General features: G+C 44.8%; 1 protein-coding gene across 6 annotated transcripts in view; it reads left to right on the top strand.

The window, feature by feature from the left end:
• CNTN5 (contactin 5) overlaps positions 1-20,848 on the top strand; it is a 3,179,309-nt gene that overhangs the window by 1,506,975 nt on the left and 1,651,486 nt on the right. The window lies entirely within an intron of this gene.

Here is a 20,848-nt window from a genome sequence, read left to right as displayed (position 1 = left end):
CGGGGGGAGCGCCAGCACCTCCCCGAGGTCCGGTCCCAGGCCGTAATTATTACGTCCATGGCACCTCAGCGCCACTGTCACAGATGTAACCATTACGTCCTTGGAGGGAAGGGGTTAATGAGAAGTTATAGTTAGAGGTGTTGTGACTCAAGGTGTAGTTCATATGAGGTGCTTTGATCTTTCCACTTGAAAAGCAGCAGCAGCAGGGGCACTCAGCAGTTCAAGACTAGTCTGGATGTGCCCTGCGTGATTCCAGCATACCATCTTCAATTCAACTCATAGCAGCATGCACACTTCTATTGTACTACTTCGTGTGCATTAGGAAGGTCAATGCCGTATTGTGGTTTCTTTAGCTAAGGGTATCTTTGAAGGAGGGAGGGGGCAGCAATCTCCTTAGTTTCAATAGGCCAGGTTTGCAGGCAGTGATTAGTGTCACAAGGTCTTAGGACTCAGGTTCTCTTCTCACTGCTATTGGTAAAACAGAGAAAAATGTGCAGTCTATCTCTTCCCTAAAAGTCTTCGATTAGTGGAGGCTGTTCAACTGGCTAAACAGTTTTGGTCCTGGTGCCTTCAGGTGCCATCTTGAATTCAGCCACTGCCAACTCACCAGCAGTAATTCAAAGCATTGTTTTTTCCTACCTCTACCACCTCTTGCTAGCCAACTTGGCTCATTTCCACAGGAATTGACAAGTCTCTGGAACACAGATGCATTCCCTGATAGCCCAGCAGTTGCCCCCAGAGTAGAACTCAGCAGACTTGCATTATGTCAGGTTTCCACCTTGCCCACTGTTCTGCTTTGCTTCAGACTCAGAGGGAACAAAGCTAAAGAATGAGACGAATGCAGCACTCTTAGTCTGAGTAATGAATTTATTAAGGCACTTCCCAGGTCTCAAATACAAATATGTTAAAATAATAATGTGATCACTTAATGTGAATGCAGCAGCACACGTGCAACCACTAAAATATCACAGCAGTTGGATAATAATCAGAGAAAATACAATATATCAACAATGAATATATATGCAGTGAATACGTATATTTATGCATGCACACTGTAAAGCTAGATATTAACAATTAAAAATGCATCACCATGGGGATCGAATCCAACATCATCCTTGTCTTCCAACTTCAAGCTGTGGAACCCGTGACAGCTGATACTGGAGAAACTTCCCCAATGGGATTGTTCTGAGCAATTTGTCCACTCTCAGAAATGAGTTCCTTCCACCACAGTGTCAAGCTTCCCCACCTTATATACTTTAAGCAAACTTAAGAGGAAGGTTCTAGAAACCCCCTCCCTCTGAGTAAGTTGTGAAATTCAAGCACTGGCTGTACTGGGTCAGTATTGAAAAAACATGCAAGAGACTGGCCATATACCAAGGTGTATTTCCAAGACCGGGCTGTACCCTTCTCTGCCATAAACATTCTCATCCTTGTACACTCTTATCAACGTTGCATCCCCCATGTTGTGTTCCCTTCCGTGGTCAGAAAAGCGAAAACATGTTACCAAGATGTGCATGGAAAAATACCTGCACCACCAATGTGACGCCATTTGAAGCTAAGCTAAGCACAAAATGGAGTCAGTGGTCAAGATGGAGTCGGTGGTTAAATATAGATAGCATTACAGTCACTTTCCTCAAGTATTATATTAGTTAAACATAATTATAAATCGTTTTAATAATTTAAATACATAGTTATATACATTTAAATGTTGACTATTTGAATTAATTTAACATTAGTTCCTTTAGGGTGCTATTTTAATCCCATGCCTACATTCTTTCTATGGGAGTTTGTTGCAGTGCAAATGGTTTGCCATGAGTGGTGCTTGTCTCTCTGCAAAACATGGCTGGGGTAAATTTACACCTGTTTTGACACTTTCAAGCTGTAGTGAATTTAGAAGTCTTCTTACTCTTGTATGGATTTGTCCCCTTGTCTCACTAAACTCCCTGATTAAATTTACCTACTTCCTCCAACTGAGTAGAAAGTATCTCATTTTTCAAGCACTCCCCCTTGTTTCTTTCATACTTACTAGTTAAAAGTATACCTACCTGTACAGAAATCTCTGTGGCAGATATCTCTGCACAGAAGCAATTAGCGAGGCAGAGATCAATGACCATGGGTTTGTGAACTGTATTTTGTAGCATGTGAGTAATGCAACTGGGAGCCTATGTGTGTAGGATGTGGTTTTCCGAATTTTTTTGGGGGGAACTACTCCATGCTTTTTTAGACACTTAATAGGTGGAGGAATATTTAAAAACACACTATCAATTTTACTTAGAGAAGTTAATGATGAGATAATGTTAGCAGTAAGTGCTTTGTTCTGGCCACTTAAAGCCTAAACAAGCATGAACTTTATAAGGTAAAGTACTAAAGTTTAAGTACTATGATTAAATAACACCCAGACATGCACGTTTTGTATCACACTTAATTTCACCCATAGAATATAATAATATATCATATATATATAGAATTTCACAAATTGAATCAGTAATAACTAGTGTTAGACTTTTCATCCTTGGCGTGGTCTCCCTCAACTTTTTGCCTCTGTTTACCAGATTGTTGATGTGTGCTGGACTCTGTTTTTGCTGTTTGTTAATCTGGGCACTTTACCACTGCTAACCAGTGCTAAAGTGCAAGTGATCCTTTACAAAATGTGTATGTAATTGGCTTATCCATGATTGGCATATTTGATTTATTAGTAAGTCCCTAGTACAGTGCACTAGAGGTGCCCATGGCCTGTAAATCAGATGCTGCTAGTAGGCCTGCAGCACTGGTTGTGCCATCCACATAAGTACCTCTGTAATCATGTCTCAGACTTGCCACTGCAGTGTCTGTGTGTGCAGTTTTAACTGTAAATTTGACTTGGCAAGTGTACCCACTTGCCAGGCCTAAAGCTACCCTTTTCTTACATGTAAGGCACCCCTAAGGTAGGCTCTAGGTAGCCCAAATGGCAGGGTACAGTGTATCGTTAAGGTAGGACATATAATAATGTGTTTTATATGTCCTGTCAGTGAAATATTGCTAACTTCATTTTTCACTGTTGCAAGGCCTGTCCCTCTCATAGGTTAACATTGGGCTACCTTTAAATCTGATTAAAGTGTAGATTCCCCCTTGGGAGCGGATGGACATGTGGAGTTTGGGGTCTCTGAGCTCACAATTTAAAAATACATCTTTTAGTAAAGTTGATTTTAAGATTGTGTGTTTGAAAATGCCACTTTTAGAAAGTGCGCATTTTCTTGCTTATACCATATCTGTGACTCTGCCTGTTTGTGGATTCCCTGTCTGGGTCTTTTGACAGTTGGGCTGGTTGCACCTCACACTAGACAGTGACAGAAAGGGAGCTGGGGTGTAGCCTGCATATCCTGATGAGCCATCTGTGCTAGGAGGGGTGGAGGAGTGGTTACTCACACCTGAAAGGGTGCCTGCCTGCCCTCACACAATGCAGTCTCCAACCCCCTGGTGAGTGTCTGTGGCCTGGCCTGGGCAAGGCAGGATTTCACATTCAAGAGAGACTTTGCTTTGAAGTAGGCCTTCTTCAAAGGGGAAATTGGTTATAAGAAGGGCACCCAAAACCACAGACTTTAGAACACTTCTGGAAACCGAGAGGAACCTCTGCCTGGAGAAGAGCTGCCCTGCCTGTGACTGTGCTTTGTGGAGCTATCCTGCAGTTGCTGCTTCTGCCAGAGTAAGAGGGCAAAGACTGGACTTTGTGTGCCTTCCATCTTGTGAAGATATCCAAGGGCTTGATGTGGACCTTGCCTCCTGTTGTTTGACGTCTCAGGGACAGCAAAGACTTCTCTCTGCCAGCACCTGGAGTCTCTGGTGTGACTCCTATTCTGCCCTGTGGTGCCCATCCAGTTCCTGGGACCCTGAAAGGAGAAGCTAGCAGCCTAAGAGGAAGAAATCCACACATAGAACGCCGTGCGGGGATAAGATCAACGCAACTCCAATCTGTGTCTGGAAAATCAACGCGCAACCGGCTTCGCAGCTGAAAATCAACACTCACCTGCAATGTGAATGAAGAATCAACGCACAGAGCTGGAGAAGTGGCGCGCAGCATTGCTGACTGAGGCTGGTGATATCGTCACCCGCGCTGCGTGGTTTTCAGATCATCGTGCGGCTGGATTTCGGACTCAAGCTCCGCTGGGCGTGTAAAAACAACGCAAGGCCTGCCCGGACCCGAGAGTGCTGACCAGACTGACGCATCGCTGTCCTGCGTAGAGAAGAACACGCCCCAACCTGACGAAAGGAGAAACGACGCAAGGTCTCGTTCATGAGTGAAATCGACGCATCGCAAGCCCTTTTTGACGCACACTCGCCCGAGCGGGGTTATTTTTTACGTGCCCAAGGTACATTTTCACGCTAACAGTGTTAGTGTGTTAAAAATTACATGAAGACTCTTTTTGCTTTTTAATTGATTACTTGACTTGAGTATTATGGATTTTTGTCATTTTTGGTCTTGTTTTGTTTAGATAAATACATCCTATTTTTCTAAACCTGTGTTGTCATTTTGTAGTGTTTTCATTAAGTTACTGTGTGTGTTGTTACAAATACTTTACACCTAGCACTCTGAAGTTAAGCCTACTGCTCTGCCAAGCTACCAAGAGGGTAAGCAGGGGGTTAGCTGAGGGTGATTCTCTTTTACCCTGACTAGAGTGCGGGTCCTTGCTTGGACAGTAGGTAACCTGTCTGCCAACCAAAGACACCATTTCTAACAAGTAGCCGTAGATGAAACACAATTATTTTATTTTTCATTAACTACAGTATGACATAATCTGCATACCACCAAGCTTACCGTCCTGTCCTCAATGTCACTTTACTTCATCAAAATTCCATTAGATATCCACTAGAAGAACCAAGAGTACAATTTAGCTTTATTTCCTAATACATGAGCTTACTGATGAAATCATGTACACTCACCAACATACTCAATCAAGCTCTCATTTACATCTTGCGTGCATGATATCAGGGGTAGGAATTAAGGTTAAGGCAATACTTTAACTTTAGCATTTTACGCATTTTAGGTTTTGTGCTGACCCTGCATTATTTAATTGCCATGCATGGTTAAAGTTGCTTACTCTTACTGTTAGAAATGGGGTCTCTGGTTGGCAGTCAGCTTGCACTCTAAGCAGGGACACTCACTCTAGGCAGGGCAATTGAGTTGCACACTTAGATAACCCCTGCTAACCCCCTTAGTAGCTTTGCAAAAGCAGTCAGGCTTATCTCAAAGGCAATGTGTAGAGTATTTGTACCAACACACACAGTAATACAGTGAAGACACTACAAAATGGGCATCACACCAGTTTAGAAAAACAGGCAATATTTATCTGAATCAGACAAGGCCAAAATGACAAAAAATCAACATATACAAGTAGAGTTATGAATTTTAAAAATAATAGATTCTTAGTCCACAGAAAACAATGGAAACACAAAGTACCTGGTGTGCATCAAAGATAAAGCCGTACGGGTGAGCATACATGAGAAGTCAGTGATACATCGATTCCTTACTCGCAACTGAGGCCGTGCATAATTTCTCCTTCAGTCGATGCATGTTTCAGGATGAGGCACCTCGGATCCATGCAGGTTCGGAATGATTTTGACGCTCAGTAATTATGTGTGAGAAGTCTGGCCGCACAGTGATGGAAAACTATGCTGCATGAGGTTTGCGTTGTTTTTAACAGCCGCAAGCAGGTGTTGCATCATTTCTCCAGCTGCGATGCAGGTGATGTCTATATCAGCCATGAGGTGGGTGGTGCATTGTTTTTACAGCCGTGTTGCAGGTGGTGCATATAAGTTTTCCCCGTGCTGCTTTCTGTGCGTGAATTTCAGTCCTTTTACTACCAGCTTTACCTTTCAAGGGCCCAGGGTCTGGATTGGGCACAACTTGGCTGGGCAGGAGTCCCAGCAGAGAGTCCAAGTACTGGCAGGGGAAGTCTTTGATGGTCCTGAGACTTCAAAGCAGCAGGCAAGCTCAGTCCAAGCACTTGGAGACACTTCACAAGCAGGAATATACCACAAAGTCCAGTCTTTGTCCTCTTTCAGGCAGAAGCAGCAACTGCAGGCCAACCCAGCAAAGCACGGTCACAGGCAAAGGGGCAGTACTCCTCCTCCAGCTCTTCTCCTTGGCAGAGGTTCCTCTTGGTTCCAGTATTAATCTGAAAATCTGAGGTTTTGGGTCCACTACTTATAGCCCTTTCTGCCTTTGAAGTAGGCAAACTTCAAAGAAAAGTCTTTCTTGTTCACAAGATCCTGCCTTGACCAGGCCTGACTCCAGACTCGGACCAGGGGGTTGGAGACTGCATTGTGTGAGGGTAGGCACAGCCCATTCATGTGTAAGTGACCAGTCCTCCCTCCACTCCAGCCCAGATGGCCCATCAGGATATGCAGGCTACACCCCAGCTCCCTTTGTGTCACTGTCTAGAGGGGATTCATAAACAGCCCAATTGTCAGTCTGACCCAGACACAAGCAGACAGAGTCACAGAATGGTTTGAGCAAGAAAATACCCACTTTCTAAAAGTGGCATTTTCAAACTGGCAATTTAAAAACCAACTTTACTAAAAGATGTATTTTTAAATTGTGAGTTCATCTCTATCTGCTCCCTAAGGGAAACTGCACTTAAAAGTTAATTAAAGGTAGCCCCCATGTTAACCTACGAGAGAGCTAGGCCTTGCAACAGTGAAAACCAAATTTGGCAGTATTTCGCTGTTAAGACATGTAAAACACATCAGTACATGTCCCACCTTTGACATACACTGCACCCTGCCCATGGTGCTACCTAGTGCCTACCTTAGGGGTGCCTCACATGTATAAAAAGGGAAGGTTTGGGCCTGGCAAATGGATACACTTGGCAGGTTGAATTGGCAGTTTAAAACTGTGCACGCAGACACTGCAGTGGCAGGTCTGAGCCATGTTTAGAGGGCTACTCATGTGGGTGGAACAATTAGTGCAGCAGGCCCACTAATAGCTTTTGATGTACACACCCTGGCACCTCTAGTGCACTTTATTAAGGACTTAATAGTAAAATAAATGTGCCAATCATAGAAAAAACAATTACACATACCTTTTACACAGGGAGCACTTGCACTTGAGCACTGGTCAGCAGTAGTGAAGTGCCCAGAGTAACACAAATAGCAAAATCAGAATCCAACACACAGTCAAAATGTGAGAAGCAGGAAAATAAATAAACGTTTGTAATTTTAATCTAGCCAGGTAAATTAGAATTAGTAGGATATAATTGATTTTGCCAATAATAAATGTCTTAGAAAACAGCATAGGACTTTTTGACCACTCTTCTTCAGAATAACCTGGTACCTTAAAGTGGGTATGCCAATCAATAAAAGACAGCAATAGAATAAAAAGTGAGAGGGATATTAAGCAGTGGTGGCCAATATTTTGAATGGTTGAGCGGTCCACACATGCACAGATATACATACTCACCAATCTACATGCACAGTTGCTCACACCCATTCATTCACAACCATGCACACATAAACCCACCATTCACAAGCACAAACACAGGCACACACCCATTCATAGCATGCATGCACTAATACAAATGCAAACATGCACACACCAAAGATTACAAAAAAAATAACTTACTGGGCCGCAGCGTTGGTCTTGGGTGGCGGAAGAGCAGCCTCTGAGTTTTCTGTAGACTTGGGACTGCTGCCTCCTCTCATTGGCTGACCTTTGGCAGCAGAAACTTACTTGTTAGAACAGGATGCCATCAGTAAGTCTGCTGACCCCACCCCACTCTGTGGAGACACTGCCCTAACACTGAAGTGCACCGGTCCGAGTCGGTCTCTGATGCGCCCCACTCATCATGAGGGGGAGGACCTCAAGGCACTTTTGCCTAACTTAGAAAGTCACGCCCACGGGGCTGTGAAATCATCATCCCAGCAAATGTCAACTCAGGCAGCAAAGACGCTTGCACAGAGGCCTGGATGCCTTACCTGAACATAAAAAGTGTCTGTCAGGCTGGCCTTTGCACAGCCTTAAAGACACTCTTCATGTCTGCAAAAACGTGTTGAGTGAGGTGGTGGGGATTCGAGCATCTTTTACCATAAGGACAGGGCCACACCTGAGATTGACCATTAATGTCTTAATAAATGACTATCCTTGATGCATTATGTTGAATTAAAGGGACATTATGGAACCTTAGGAACTCACTATAGAATACCTTTATAATGCCTTGAAAAGCTTGAAAATACAAAACACACACTGCACTGAAAGCTAAAAGTGGATACTGGGCATCGCTCCAGTGAAATTATTGCATGTTGGGAAACAAGAGCATATGATTCCAATATTTTGCTGCTAGAGTCTCATCATTCTTGATCTCTTCAAATTGGACTCTCTGCCTTCTGGGAATGAAGCTACCAGAAAATGTAGACATATGGCTATGTAATTGAGTTGGAGGCATCATTAAGTGCTGAGAAACTGATGTTTTGTTAACACTATTTGACATATCTATCTTCTAAGGATAATTTCTGCAGGCCAGCCTTGTTGCATGTCAGAGGTCATAACAGCAGAATTATAATGCGGACAACCTTGAGGTAAAGCGGAAAAGGGTGGGGGAAAGGGCCTCAGTCCTATGTGATTGTGATAAAACGCAAATTTTAATATTATCAATAGTTGATTGAAAATGTTTATTTGAGAATAATATTTTGCTAGTATTTTGATAGGTAGAAGGTGATGTACCATACAACTACTACTTTAAGTGGAGGAAATTTGCCAACCATCTGGCAAAACAAAATGAACTTTGAAACTCAGTTCCTATGAGATGTGTGTAGGAAGTTGCCTCTGTATGTGCTATTTCAAAGTAAGGAATAGCATGCACAGAGTCCAAGGGTTCCCCTTAGAGGTAAAATAGTGGTAAAAGAGATAATACTAATGCTCTATTTTGTGGTAGTGTGGTCGAGCAGTAGGCTTATCCAAGGAGTAGTGTTAAGCATTTGTTGTACATACACATAGACAATAAATGAGGTACACACACTCAGAGACAAATCCAGCCAATAGGTTTTTGTATAGAAAAATATCTTTTCTTAGTTTATTTTAAGAACCACAGGTTCAAATTCTACATGTAATATCTCATTCGAAAGGTATTGCAGGTAAGTACTTTAGGAACTTCAAATCATCAAAATTGCATGTATACTTTTCAAGTTATTCACAAATAGCTGTTTTAAAAGTGGACACAGTGCAATTTTCACAGTTCCTAGGGGAGGTAAGTATTTGTTAGGTTAACCAGGTAAGTAAGACACTTACAGGGCTTAGTTCTTGGTCCAAGGTAGCCCACCGTTGGGGGTTCAGAGCAACCCCAAAGTCACCACACCAGCAGCTCAGGGCCGGTCAGGTGCAGAGTTCAAAGTGGTGCCCAAAACGCATAGGCTAGAATGGAGAGAAGGGGGTGCCCCGGTTCCGGTCTGCTTGCAGGTAAGTACCCGCGTCTTCGGAGGGCAGACCAGGGGGGTTTTGTAGGGCACCGGGGGGGACACAAGTCCACACAGAAATTTCACCCTCAGCGGCGCGGGGGCGGCCGGGTGCAGTGTAGAAACAAGCGTCGGGTTCGCAATGTTAGTCTAGGAGAGATCTCTTCAGCGCTGCAGGCAGGCAAGGGGGGGGTTCCTCGGGGAAACCTCCACTTGGGCAAGGGAGAGGGACTCCTGGGGGTCACTTCTCCAGTGAAAGTCCGGTCCTTCAGGTCCTGGGGGCTGCGGGTGCAGGGTCTCTCCCAGGCGTCGGGACTTTAGGTTCAAAGAGTCGCGGTCAGGGGAAGCCTCGGGATTCCCTCTGCAGGCGGCGCTGTGGGGGCTCAGGGGGGACAGGTTATGGTACTCACAGTATCAGAGTAGTCCTGGGGTCCCTCCTGAGGTGTTGGATCGCCACCAGCCGAGTCGGGGTCGCCGGGTGCAGTGTTGCAAGTCTCACGCTTCTTGCGGGGAGCTTGCAGGGTTCTTTAAAGCTGCTGGAAACAAAGTTGCAGCTTTTCTTGGAGCAGGTCCGCTGTCCTCGGGAGTTTCTTGTCTTTTCGAAGCAGGGGCAGTCCTCAGAGGATGTCGAGGTTGCTGGTCCCTTTGGAAGGCGTCGCTGGAGCAGGATCTTTGGAAGGCAGGAGACAGGCCGGTGAGTTTCTGGAGCCAAGGCAGTTGTCGTCTTCTGGTCTTCCTCTGCAGGGGTTTTTCAGCTAGGCAGTCCTTCTTCTTGTAGTTGCAGGAATCTAATTTTCTAGGGTTCAGGGTAGCCCTTAAATACTAAATTTAAGGGCGTGTTTAGGTCTGGGGGGTTAGTAGCCAATGGCTACTAGCCCTGAGGGTGGGTACACCCTCTTTGTTCCTCCTCCCAAGGGGAGGGGGTCACAATCCTAACCCTATTGGGGGAATCCTCCATCTGCAAGATGGAGGATTTCTAAAAGTCAGAGTCACCTCAGCTCAGGACACCTTAGGGGCTGTCCTGACTGGCCAGTGACTCCTCCTTGTTGCTTTCTTTGTTCCCTCCAGCCTTGCCGCCAAAAGTGGGGGCCGTGGCCGGAGGGGGCGGGCAACTCCACTAAGCTGGAGTGCCCTGCTGGGCTGTGACAAAGGGGTGAGCCTTTGAGGCTCACCGCCAGGTGTCACAGCTCCTGCCTGGGGGAGGTGTTAGCATCTCCACCCAGTGCAGGCTTTGTTACTGGCCTCAGAGTGACAAAGGCACTCTCCCCATGGGGCCAGCAACATGTCTCTAGTGTGGCAGGCTGCTGGAACTAGTCAGCCTACACAGATAGTCGGTTAAGTTTTAGGGGGCACCTCTAAGGTGCCCTCTGTGGTGTATTTTACAATAAAATGTACACTGGCATCAGTGTGCATTTATTGTGCTGAGAAGTTTGATACCAAACTTCCCAGTTTTCAGTGTAGCCATTATGGTGCTGTGGAGTTCGTGTAAAACAGACTCCCAGACCATATACTCTTATGGCTACCCTGCACTTACAATGTCTAAGGTTTTGTTTAGACACTGTAGGGGCACAGTGCTCATGCACTGGTACCCTCACCTATGGTATAGTGCACCCTGCCTTAGGGCTGTAAGGCCTGCTAGAGGGGTGTCTTACCTATACTGCATAGGCAGTGAGAGGCTGGCATGGCACCCTGAGGGGAGTGCCATGTCGACTTACTCATTTTGTTCTCACTAGCACACACAGGCTTGTAAGCAGTGTGTCTGTGCTGAGTGAGGGGTCTCTAGGGTGGCATAAGACATGCTGCAGCCCTTAGAGACCTTTCCTTGGCATCAGGGCCCTTGGTACTAGAAGTACCAGTTTACAAGGGACTTATCTGAATGCCAGGGTGTGCCAATTGTGGATACAATGGTACATTTTAGGTGAAGGAACACTGGTGCTGGGGCCTGGTTAGCAGGGTCCCAGCACACTTCTTAGTCAAGTCAGCATCAGTATCAGGCAAAAAGTGGGGGGGTAACTGCAACAGGGAGCCATTTCTTTACACAAGCCCCCCCCAGCCTACAGGCCAGGAGACTCAGCCCAAGCTGGGAGAGTCTTCCTAGTCTGTCAGGCGAGGAAGAGTAGGAGAAATAGGCTGGTTAGTTGCAGGGCCTACTCTGCCTTACATCCTTCTGTTCAGGTCATTCCCTTTGGGGAACTGACCCACTTCCACAGTGATAGGACCTAGTCTGAATTGCCTCTTGTCTGCCTCTTCAATGTCTCCACCCATTCTTTCTATTTTGGTCTTAGAGGTGTCCACCTCTGCTAACCTTATCTTGGCCAGGGTCACCCCTAGCTTACCCAGAGAGGTTACCCAGAGCTGGAGTAACCCCACCATGACCAATAGGGTCAGGGGGTCTAACTTGCTATTTGGCATGGGGTCAGACCACCATGCTAAGGATAGTGCAGCCATAAAGGCTAACACCCAGCAGAGGCCACTGACAGCTGTCAGTGCCCAGAACCACACCTTTAGCTCTTCACCTAAAAGGGAAGGGGCTAAGTTACAGGCCTCTTTGGGTTCAGGTTGCCTGTCTGCTGTATTAGAGTGGGGGGTTACCACATCTTGTAGTAAACACCCTTCTTCCACTCTTTCTTCTGTTAGCTGAGGAGCCACCCACTCAGGTTTAACAGTTGCCTGACTAGCCAGGACTTCTTGTGGGTCAGGTTGGACTTTATCAGGGCCATTTTTGGAGTTCTCCCCTACTGGAGTAGAATCTCCTTGGCTTGCTGTAACCTTGGCTAAAGGTTGTCCACCCTTCCTACTCTGTTTTCTTTTCTTCTTCTTCTGGGGCCTGCTTGCATTTACTGCAGAGGCAGGACTTCCAGAATCCTTGGGAGAGGACTGGCACTGGACCAGTTCCCCTCTTGGGCTCTGACTAACCTCTGGGTAGTCATTTCCAAGGAGACAATCAAGGGGGAGGTCTGTACTGACTACTACCCTTCTCCAGCTAAGAGTGCCACCCACTTCTATGGGCACTAAAGCCACAGGCCTCTTAGTGACCCTGTCTAGGCTAACTCTTACCCTGGCAGTCTCACCTGGGATGTACTGGTTTGAGAGCACCAGCCTGTCATGCACAATAGTGTGACTGGCACAAGTGTCTCTCAGGGCAGTGGTTGGGATCCCATTCACCAGTAGGTGGTGGAAGTGTCTACTTCCCTCTGGAATCTCCAACTCACCTGTTGGGCCCTGTTTCCAGTTGAAGGCTAGGAAGACCTCCTCATCTGAGGAGTCATCTCCCATGGCTACACTGGTTACCCCAGGAATTTTGTTCTGGGGTTTGTTTTTGGGACAAGAAGTGTCCTTGGTGTGGTGCCCAGACTGTTTACAGTTGTGGCACCATGCCTTAGTGGCATCCCAGTTCTTACCCTGGTACCCACCTTTGTTTTGGGTTGTGTCTTGGGGCCCACCCACCTGTTCTGGTTTTTGGGGGCCTACAGAGGACTCTTTTTCTTTGTTTCTAGTGTTACCCACTTTCTCCTGGGGAGTTTTTGTAACCCCTTTCTTTTGGTCACCCACAGTGGAAGTTTTGGTTACCCTAGTCTTGACCCAGTGGTCTGCCTTCTTTCCCAATTCTTGGGGAGAAATTGGACCTAGGTCTACCAGATACTGATGCAACTTTTCATTGAAGCAGTTACTTAAAATGTGTTCTTTCATAAACAAATTATAAAGCCCAACATAGTCACACACTTCATTTCCAGTTAACCAACCATCTAGTGTTTTTACTGAGTAGTCTACAAAATCAACCCAGGTCTGGCTCGAGGATTTTTGAGCCCCCCTGAATCTAATTCTATACTCCTCAGTGGAGAATCCAAAGCCCTCAATCAGGGTACCCTTCATGAGGTCATAAGATTCTGCATCTGTTCCAGAGAGTGTGAGGAGTCTATCCCTACACTTTCCAGTGAACATTTCCCAAAGGAGAGCACCCCAGTGAGATCTGTTCACTTTTCTGGTTACACAAGCCCTCTCAAAAGCTGTGAACCATTTGGTGATGTCATCACCATCTTCATATTTTGTTACAATCCCTTTGGGGATTTTTAGGATGTCAGGAGAATCTCTGACCCTATTTAAGTTGCTGCCACCATTGATGGGACCTAGGCCCATCTCTTTTCTTTCCCTTTCTATGGCTAGGAGCTGCTTTTCCAAAGCCAATCTTTTGACCATCCTGGCTAACAGGGGGTCATCTTCACTGAGAGCATCCTCAGTGATTTCAGAAATGCTGGACCCTCCTGTGAGGGAAGCAACATTTCTGACTATCATTTTTGGAGACAGGGCTTGAGAGGCCCTGGTCTCCCTATTTAGGACTGGAAGGGGGGAATTGCCCTCCAAGTCACTAATTTCTTCCTCTGTGAAGTCATCCTCAGAGGGGTTGGCTTTTTCAAACTCTGCCAACAGCTCCTGGAGCTGAATTTTGGTAGGTCTGGAGCCAATGGTTATTTTTTTGATATTACAGAGAGACCTTAGCTCCCTCATCTTAAGATGGAGGTAAGGTGTGGTGTTGAGTTCCACCACATTCATCTCTGTATCAGACATTATTTTGCTAAAAGTTGGAAGACTTTTTAAAGAATCTAAAACTGTTTCTAGAATCTAATTTCAAACTTTTAACAACCTTTTAAACTCTAAAAGACAATGCTAAACAGGGACTTAACACACAAGGCCCTAGCAGGACTTTTAAGAATTTAGAAAAATTTCAAATTGCAAAAATGAATTTCTAATGACAATTTTGGAATTTGTCGTGTGATCAGGTATTGGCTGAGTAGTCCAGCAAATGCAAAGTCTTGTATCCCACCGCTGATCCACCAATGTAGGAAGTTGCCTCTGTATGTGCTATTTCAAAGTAAGGAATAGCATGCACAGAGTCCAATGGTTCCCCTTAGAGGTAAAATAGTGGTAAAAGAGATAATACTAATGCTCTATTTTGTGGTAGTGTGGTCGAGCAGTAGGCTTATCCAAGGAGTAGTGTTAAGCATTTGTTGTACATACACATAGACAATAAATGAGGTACACACACTCAGAGACAAATCCAGCCAATAGGTTTTTGTATAGAAAAATATCTTTTCTTAGTTTATTTTAAGAACCACAGGTTCAAATTCTACATGTAATATCTCATTCGAAAGGTATTGCAGGTAAGTACTTTAGGAACTTCAAATCATCAAAATTGCATGTATACTTTTCAAGTTATTCACAAATAGCTGTTTTAAAAGTGGACACAGTGCAATTTTCACAGTTCCTAGGGGAGGTAAGTATTTGTTAGGTTAACCAGGTAAGTAAGACACTTACAGGGCTTAGTTCTTGGTCCAAGGTAGCCCACCGTTGGGGGTTCAGAGCAACCCCAAAGTCACCACACCAGCAGCTCAGGGCCGGTCAGGTGCAGAGTTCAAAGTGGTGCCCAAAACGCATAGGCTAGAATGGAGAGAAGGGGGTGCCCCGGTTCCGGTCTGCTTGCAGGTAAGTACCCGCGTCTTCGGAAGGCAGACCAGGGGGGTTTTGTAGGGCACCGGGGGGGACACAAGTCCACACAGAAATTTCACCCTCAGCGGCGCGGGGGCGGCCGGGTGCAGTGTAGAAACAAGCGTCGGGTTCGCAATGTTAGTCTAGGAGAGATCTCGGGATCTCTTCAGCGCTGCAGGCAGGCAAGGGGGGGGTTCCTCGGGGAAACCTCCACTTGGGCAAGGGAGAGGGACTCCTGGGGGTCACTTCTCCAGTGAAAGTCCGGTCCTTCAGGTCCTGGGGGCTGCGGGTGCAGGGTCTCTCCCAGGCGTCGGGACTTTAGGTTCAAAGAGTCGCGGTCAGGGGAAGCCTCGGGATTCCCTCTGCAGGCGGCGCTGTGGGGGCTCAGGGGGGACAGGTTTTGGTACTCACAGTATCAGAGTAGTCCTGGGGTCCCTCCTGAGGTGTTGGATCGCCACCAGCCGAGTCGGGGTCGCCGGGTGCAGTGTTGCAAGTCTCACGCTTCTTGCGGGGAGCTTGCAGGGTTCTTTAAAGCTGCTGGAAACAAAGTTGCAGCTTTTCTTGGAGCAGGTCCGCTGTCCTCGGGAGTTTCTTGTCTTTTCGAAGCAGGGGCAGTCCTCAGAGGATGTCGAGGTCGCTGGTCCCTTTGGAAGGCGTCGCTGGAGCAGGATCTTTGGAAGGCAGGAGACAGGCCGGTGAGTTTCTGGAGCCAAGGCAGTTGTCGTCTTCTGGTCTTCCTCTGCAGGGGTTTTTCAGCTAGGCAGTCCTTCTTCTTGTAGTTGCAGGAATCTAATTTTCTAGGGTTCAGGGTAGCCCTTAAATACTAAATTTAAGGGCGTGTTTAGGTCTGGGGGGTTAGTAGCCAATGGCTACTAGCCCTGAGGGTGGGTACACCCTCTTTGTGCCTCCTCCCAAGGGGAGGGGGTCACAATCCTAACCCTATTGGGGGAATCCTCCATCTGCAAGATGGAGGATTTCTAAAAGTCAGAGTCACCTCAGCTCAGGACACCTTAGGGGCTGTCCTGACTGGCCAGTGACTCCTCCTTGTTGCTTTCTTTGTTCCCTCCAGCCTTGCCGCCAAAAGTGGGGGCCGTGGCCGGAGGGGGCGGGCAACTCCACTAAGCTGGAGTGCCCTGCTGGGCTGTGACAAAGGGGTGAGCCTTTGAGGCTCACCGCCAGGTGTCACAGCTCCTGCCTGGGGGAGGTGTTAGCATCTCCACCCAGTGCAGGCTTTGTTACTGGCCTCAGAGTGACAAAGGCACTCTCCCCATGGGGCCAGCAACATGTCTCTAGTGTGGCAGGCTGCTGGAACTAGTCAGCCTACACAGATAGTCGGTTAAGTTTTAGGGGGCACCTCTAAGGTGCCCTCTGTGGTGTATTTTACAATAAAATGTACACTGGCATCAGTGTGCATTTATTGTGCTGAGAAGTTTGATACCAAACTTCCCAGTTTTCAGTGTAGCCATTATGGTGCTGTGGAGTTCGTGTAAAACAGACTCCCAGACCATATACTCTTATGGCTACCCTGCACTTACAATGTCTAAGGTTTTGTTTAGACACTGTAGGGGCACAGTGCTCATGCACTGGTACCCTCACCTATGGTATAGTGCACCCTGCCTTAGGGCTGTAAGGCCTGCTAGAGGGGTGTCTTACCTATACTGCATAGGCAGTGAGAGGCTGGCATGGCACCCTGAGGGGAGTGCCATGTCGACTTACTCATTTTGTTCTCACTAGCACACACAGGCTTGTAAGCAGTGTGTCTGTGCTGAGTGAGGGGTCTCTAGGGTGGCATAAGACATGCTGCAGCCCTTAGAGACCTTTCCTTGGCATCAGGGCCCTTGGTACTAGAAGTACCAGTTTACAAGGGACTTATCTGAATGCCAGGGTGTGCCAATTGTGGATACAATGGTACATTTTAGGTGAAGGAACACTGGTGCTGGGGCCTGGTTAGCAGGGTCCCAGCACACTTCTTAGTCAAGTCAGCATCAGTATCAGGCAAAAAGTGGGGGGGTAACTGCAACAGGGAGCCATTTCTTTACAATGTGCCTCCCACAAAAGCAGGCATTTGATTGTCCCACTAACAAGACACTCTTCTTCCCCCATCTATCAGTATTGGTGGTTTTCAACAGATATGTTAGATGTTGAATGTCTAATTTCAATGATTGTCTAAGTAACTTAAAAATGTTCCTTTTAATTTAAGGTCATACTATCACAAACTTGGGAGATTAATCTAGGGCTACCACATAGTTGTGCCACATCGTAACTTTCTTTATTGGAGCAATACGAGATCTAGGTTTTATTTTGCTATTTAAATTAATCGTTTTAGCAACCCCACTCAATGCAATCTCCCAGGTTCACTGATAGCACCTGTTATTGTATTTTCAACCATTTTATGTTTTTTAGAGCCATCAGTCTTCTTCATGCTGGCTGTGAAATGGACCCGGCATCAACGCAGAAGAATGAAAGGAAATGTGTATTATATTTTGTGAGTTGTTTTAAAAATTGCAGACAGTTCAGATAAGACATCAAATGGTCACTTGCTCTCCTTCGGGTTTTATTATTTCAAGAGATATCTAGCAGAAACTGGTCTGGCGTGGTCTATATTTTAATACCTATTGATTTCTTAAGGATTTCATAATTCAGCCCAAACAAGATGACCTAGGGGCATATTATATGAAGAGTGGGCCCCCTTTATTTCGCATTCATTCATTATTTCGTTTTACAAAGAACTAGCTGGTGACGCAATCTACTTAAGAGCACTAGAGTAGTAGTTGGTGTCATTTATATAACTGAATGGGTCATATGCGTTTTATAACGCTAAATGTGCACTTGCTATTGAAATAGAAGATATTTGTCTTTTATATTATACATAAAATGTATGTGCAGTTGGTATTGAAATAGAAGATATTTGTTTTTTATTATATTATGTTTAATTTATATTTAACATTTGGAAAGTAACAATGTGCCTGCAGTGAAGAAGAGACAGATTGTAAATGCCTTTTCTGGAATGCTTACCCTAAATCACAAAAGTGAGCATGGTGAAATTCTCCTTTGCAGCACAAAACATGAGAAAGCATGTTCCTCTCCCATGACTCCCATGACTTAAAAACCAGGTAACACTAACAGTAACATTGACACAAACCCCCTACACCCATATGAAGTGCAAAATGTTGCAGACAAGCTTACCCGGTGTCAACTTTAATGGTAAATATAGAAATATTATTCCTAAGAACCTTTATACATAGCAGATGACCAAATAGAGTAGCTGAGCATCAAGGACATCAATTTGCTGTTGTAGCAGAAGTAGAAAGAGGCACCCCAAACTTGTAGACAACTGAGGCACTCTCTTAGAAGAGGCACTCAAACATAAATCTCTTCCCCCAATATGACGACTGCTGCCCCGGCCAAGGTGAGATTGCTTTTGGAACTACTGCCGGTTTACTAGGTTGCTTACTTGAGATGGCAATAATTAATTTAAATTCTAAACCATAGCAAGGGCCAGGGAGATTCTGCAGAAGAGGAGAACCTAATTATGTAGCAGAGTTGACTCAATTATGTGGCCAGAAAAAGCTAATTATACAGCATAATGTGGCACATTTTTGTGTTAGTATTCTCTCATTATTTTGGCTTTTTTTTACACTTTATAACTTTCTGGTTTCACCTCATCACTGCTGCTTTAACACCCAAATTCAGAAATAAGCAATAGAAAGTCAGTCTTTGCTTAGAGCCTTTCACTATGCGACAACAGTTATTGCTGCATTTTTTGTAACTTTTGATCTGTTTTTGATAGAAACAATTTGAAACCTGCAGCTTATGCTGGAGAAGATGGATTATGTGACAAATAAAGCAAATCTACAATTATGCAGAAAATGCTGTGGCTGCAAAATTGCATAATTCCAGTGGCTCCAACCATAGCATACTAGGATAACTTTCAATTGCAACTAATATATATCCATCTTCCACCCAAATTCCATTAATTTGTTGCTTTCTTTCTAGTCTGGTAGATCGCATGTAAATTATGTTCATGAGGTTAGCGGTGTCTTTGAGACCAAAGGTGCACATCCTCTTAAGTGAACTTATTCAAGCCATGCTTTCGAGTTTCCTTAAGGGGGGTTTTCAAACTGAATATGGTTGCATATAATATTTCGATTAAGCTACTAAGCAATGAACCATGTTGTGATTTCTCTCCTGATTTTGCGATGGTCTGATATTGCTTGTACATAGTGAGGTATAGAATGCAAAGTTTATTTGTGATTTTTATCTAGCATGGACCTTGCCACAAGGGTAGTGGAACTTTTTTTCAGAATCTTTTTATTTCAGAAAACAATGTGACAAATCAAGTGCTGTCAAAGGTAGAAGTGGAGATGAAGATTTTAGTCTAGAGCAGTGGTCTCCAAACTTTTTAATGCCATGCCCTCCCCAGTTGAAAAATAAAAATCACTGGCCCTCCTTCAGAGTTTTCAAATTTTAAATATGTCTAGACTTGTTTAAACATTGCAGTTAAGTACGGTTACCTTTTTAAAAATGCAATAACATGTTTCTGCTTAAAACAAAGCCCTGTTACCTGCATAATGCTTCTTTTGGTCAGAGCCTGGCCCCCCCCTCCCCTGGGATCACTTAAGGCCCCCTAGCGGGCCCACCCCCCAGTTTGAAGACCCCTGGTCTCGAGGGAAATTCGGGTCTGGTACAGAAACATCACCGGAGACATAAATTAGATAACCTGTATGCGTCGCTGTGTGAATTTACATCGCCCTCAGGAGGGACTTTAAAAGCATGACTTGTCTCTTCTTCCACCCTAGATCTGCCCTAAGCAAATCTGCAGCTAGCAAATGTCAGCCACTTTGACATGTTTAAAAGCCTAAATTTCATATTAGCCAAGTGACCTCTAAGTGACATATGAAGCTAAAGAAATTGCTGGTAATGTGGCGCATGGTGTTTAAACATTTCTAAGATATATTGAAGTTTTTGTTTTTCACTTTTTATGTGGTCAAGCACAGAAGAAAAAATAGAATTAAAACTATGCTTTGGTGATCTAAATTACATCAGTGACTCTGCTGTACAAATGAGATCTGTCTCTCAAAATTACATGTATATGACGTATGTGTCCACGTCTGTGTTTTGCGGAACTATGAATTACTTGCAGTTTATGTAGTGCTCTATTCGTTGTGTAACAAACATTGGCTAATAGATATTGCCTTTTGGTTTTTATCACTGTAGACCTATTGGCTTCTTTGCCAATGTTTTTGAAAACGCGGTTGAGCAAAAAGCAAAAAATGGTTATTGCTGTTGCTGAACAGCATTGTCAAAAAATAGTGAATATATGTGTAAATGATGATGTACATATATGCATGCAAAAATGAATAGAATTATGTGAAAGGTAAATTATTTAGAAAGAAGCAGCCTGGCAGCATTGTGTGCTGGGCATTTGAAGAAAAAAATTAAAATAAAATAAGGACCCAAAATGTGAGCTCCAGAGAAGCAATAGTGGTTGAAGGGAAAAATAAATGTTGCTTAGTGATGAATGCAATGGGGAAAGAAAACGGTGCAATGGAGAAGCTAGCTGAGAAGTTAAAAAAAAAGAAAAGAAAATATACACACTGGGAGAGTGTGAGGAAACAATGGAAGAGCTTGGGGCAAAAACAAGAAAATAAGGGGGCATTGTGTTAGGGAGGAGCAGCTCATGAGGGAGTGCAAGAACAAACCTCCACTCTCATGGAATGCTAAAAGTGAAATAAAACGGTTCTCTGAACATTAGTAGTGGAATGATAAGTCATCTGATCAGAAGGATGGATCATAAAGAAGCTACCCTTCAGGTGAGGCACAAACACGCAAAGAGGAAGGAAACTCACTAAATAACAGCAAAGCAAAAGAGATTGATAAGAAAGCTAACCAATATGAAGGAATGGGCCGACCCGAAGTCCACTCTAAGTGTTGATATTGT

The sequence above is a fragment of the Pleurodeles waltl genome, chromosome 8 (genome assembly GCF_031143425.1).
Source record: "Pleurodeles waltl isolate 20211129_DDA chromosome 8, aPleWal1.hap1.20221129, whole genome shotgun sequence".
NCBI lineage: Eukaryota > Metazoa > Chordata > Amphibia > Caudata > Salamandridae > Pleurodeles > Pleurodeles waltl.
Note: the sequence above shows the minus strand (reverse complement) of the source record. Positions and strands in the feature narration are given on the sequence as shown.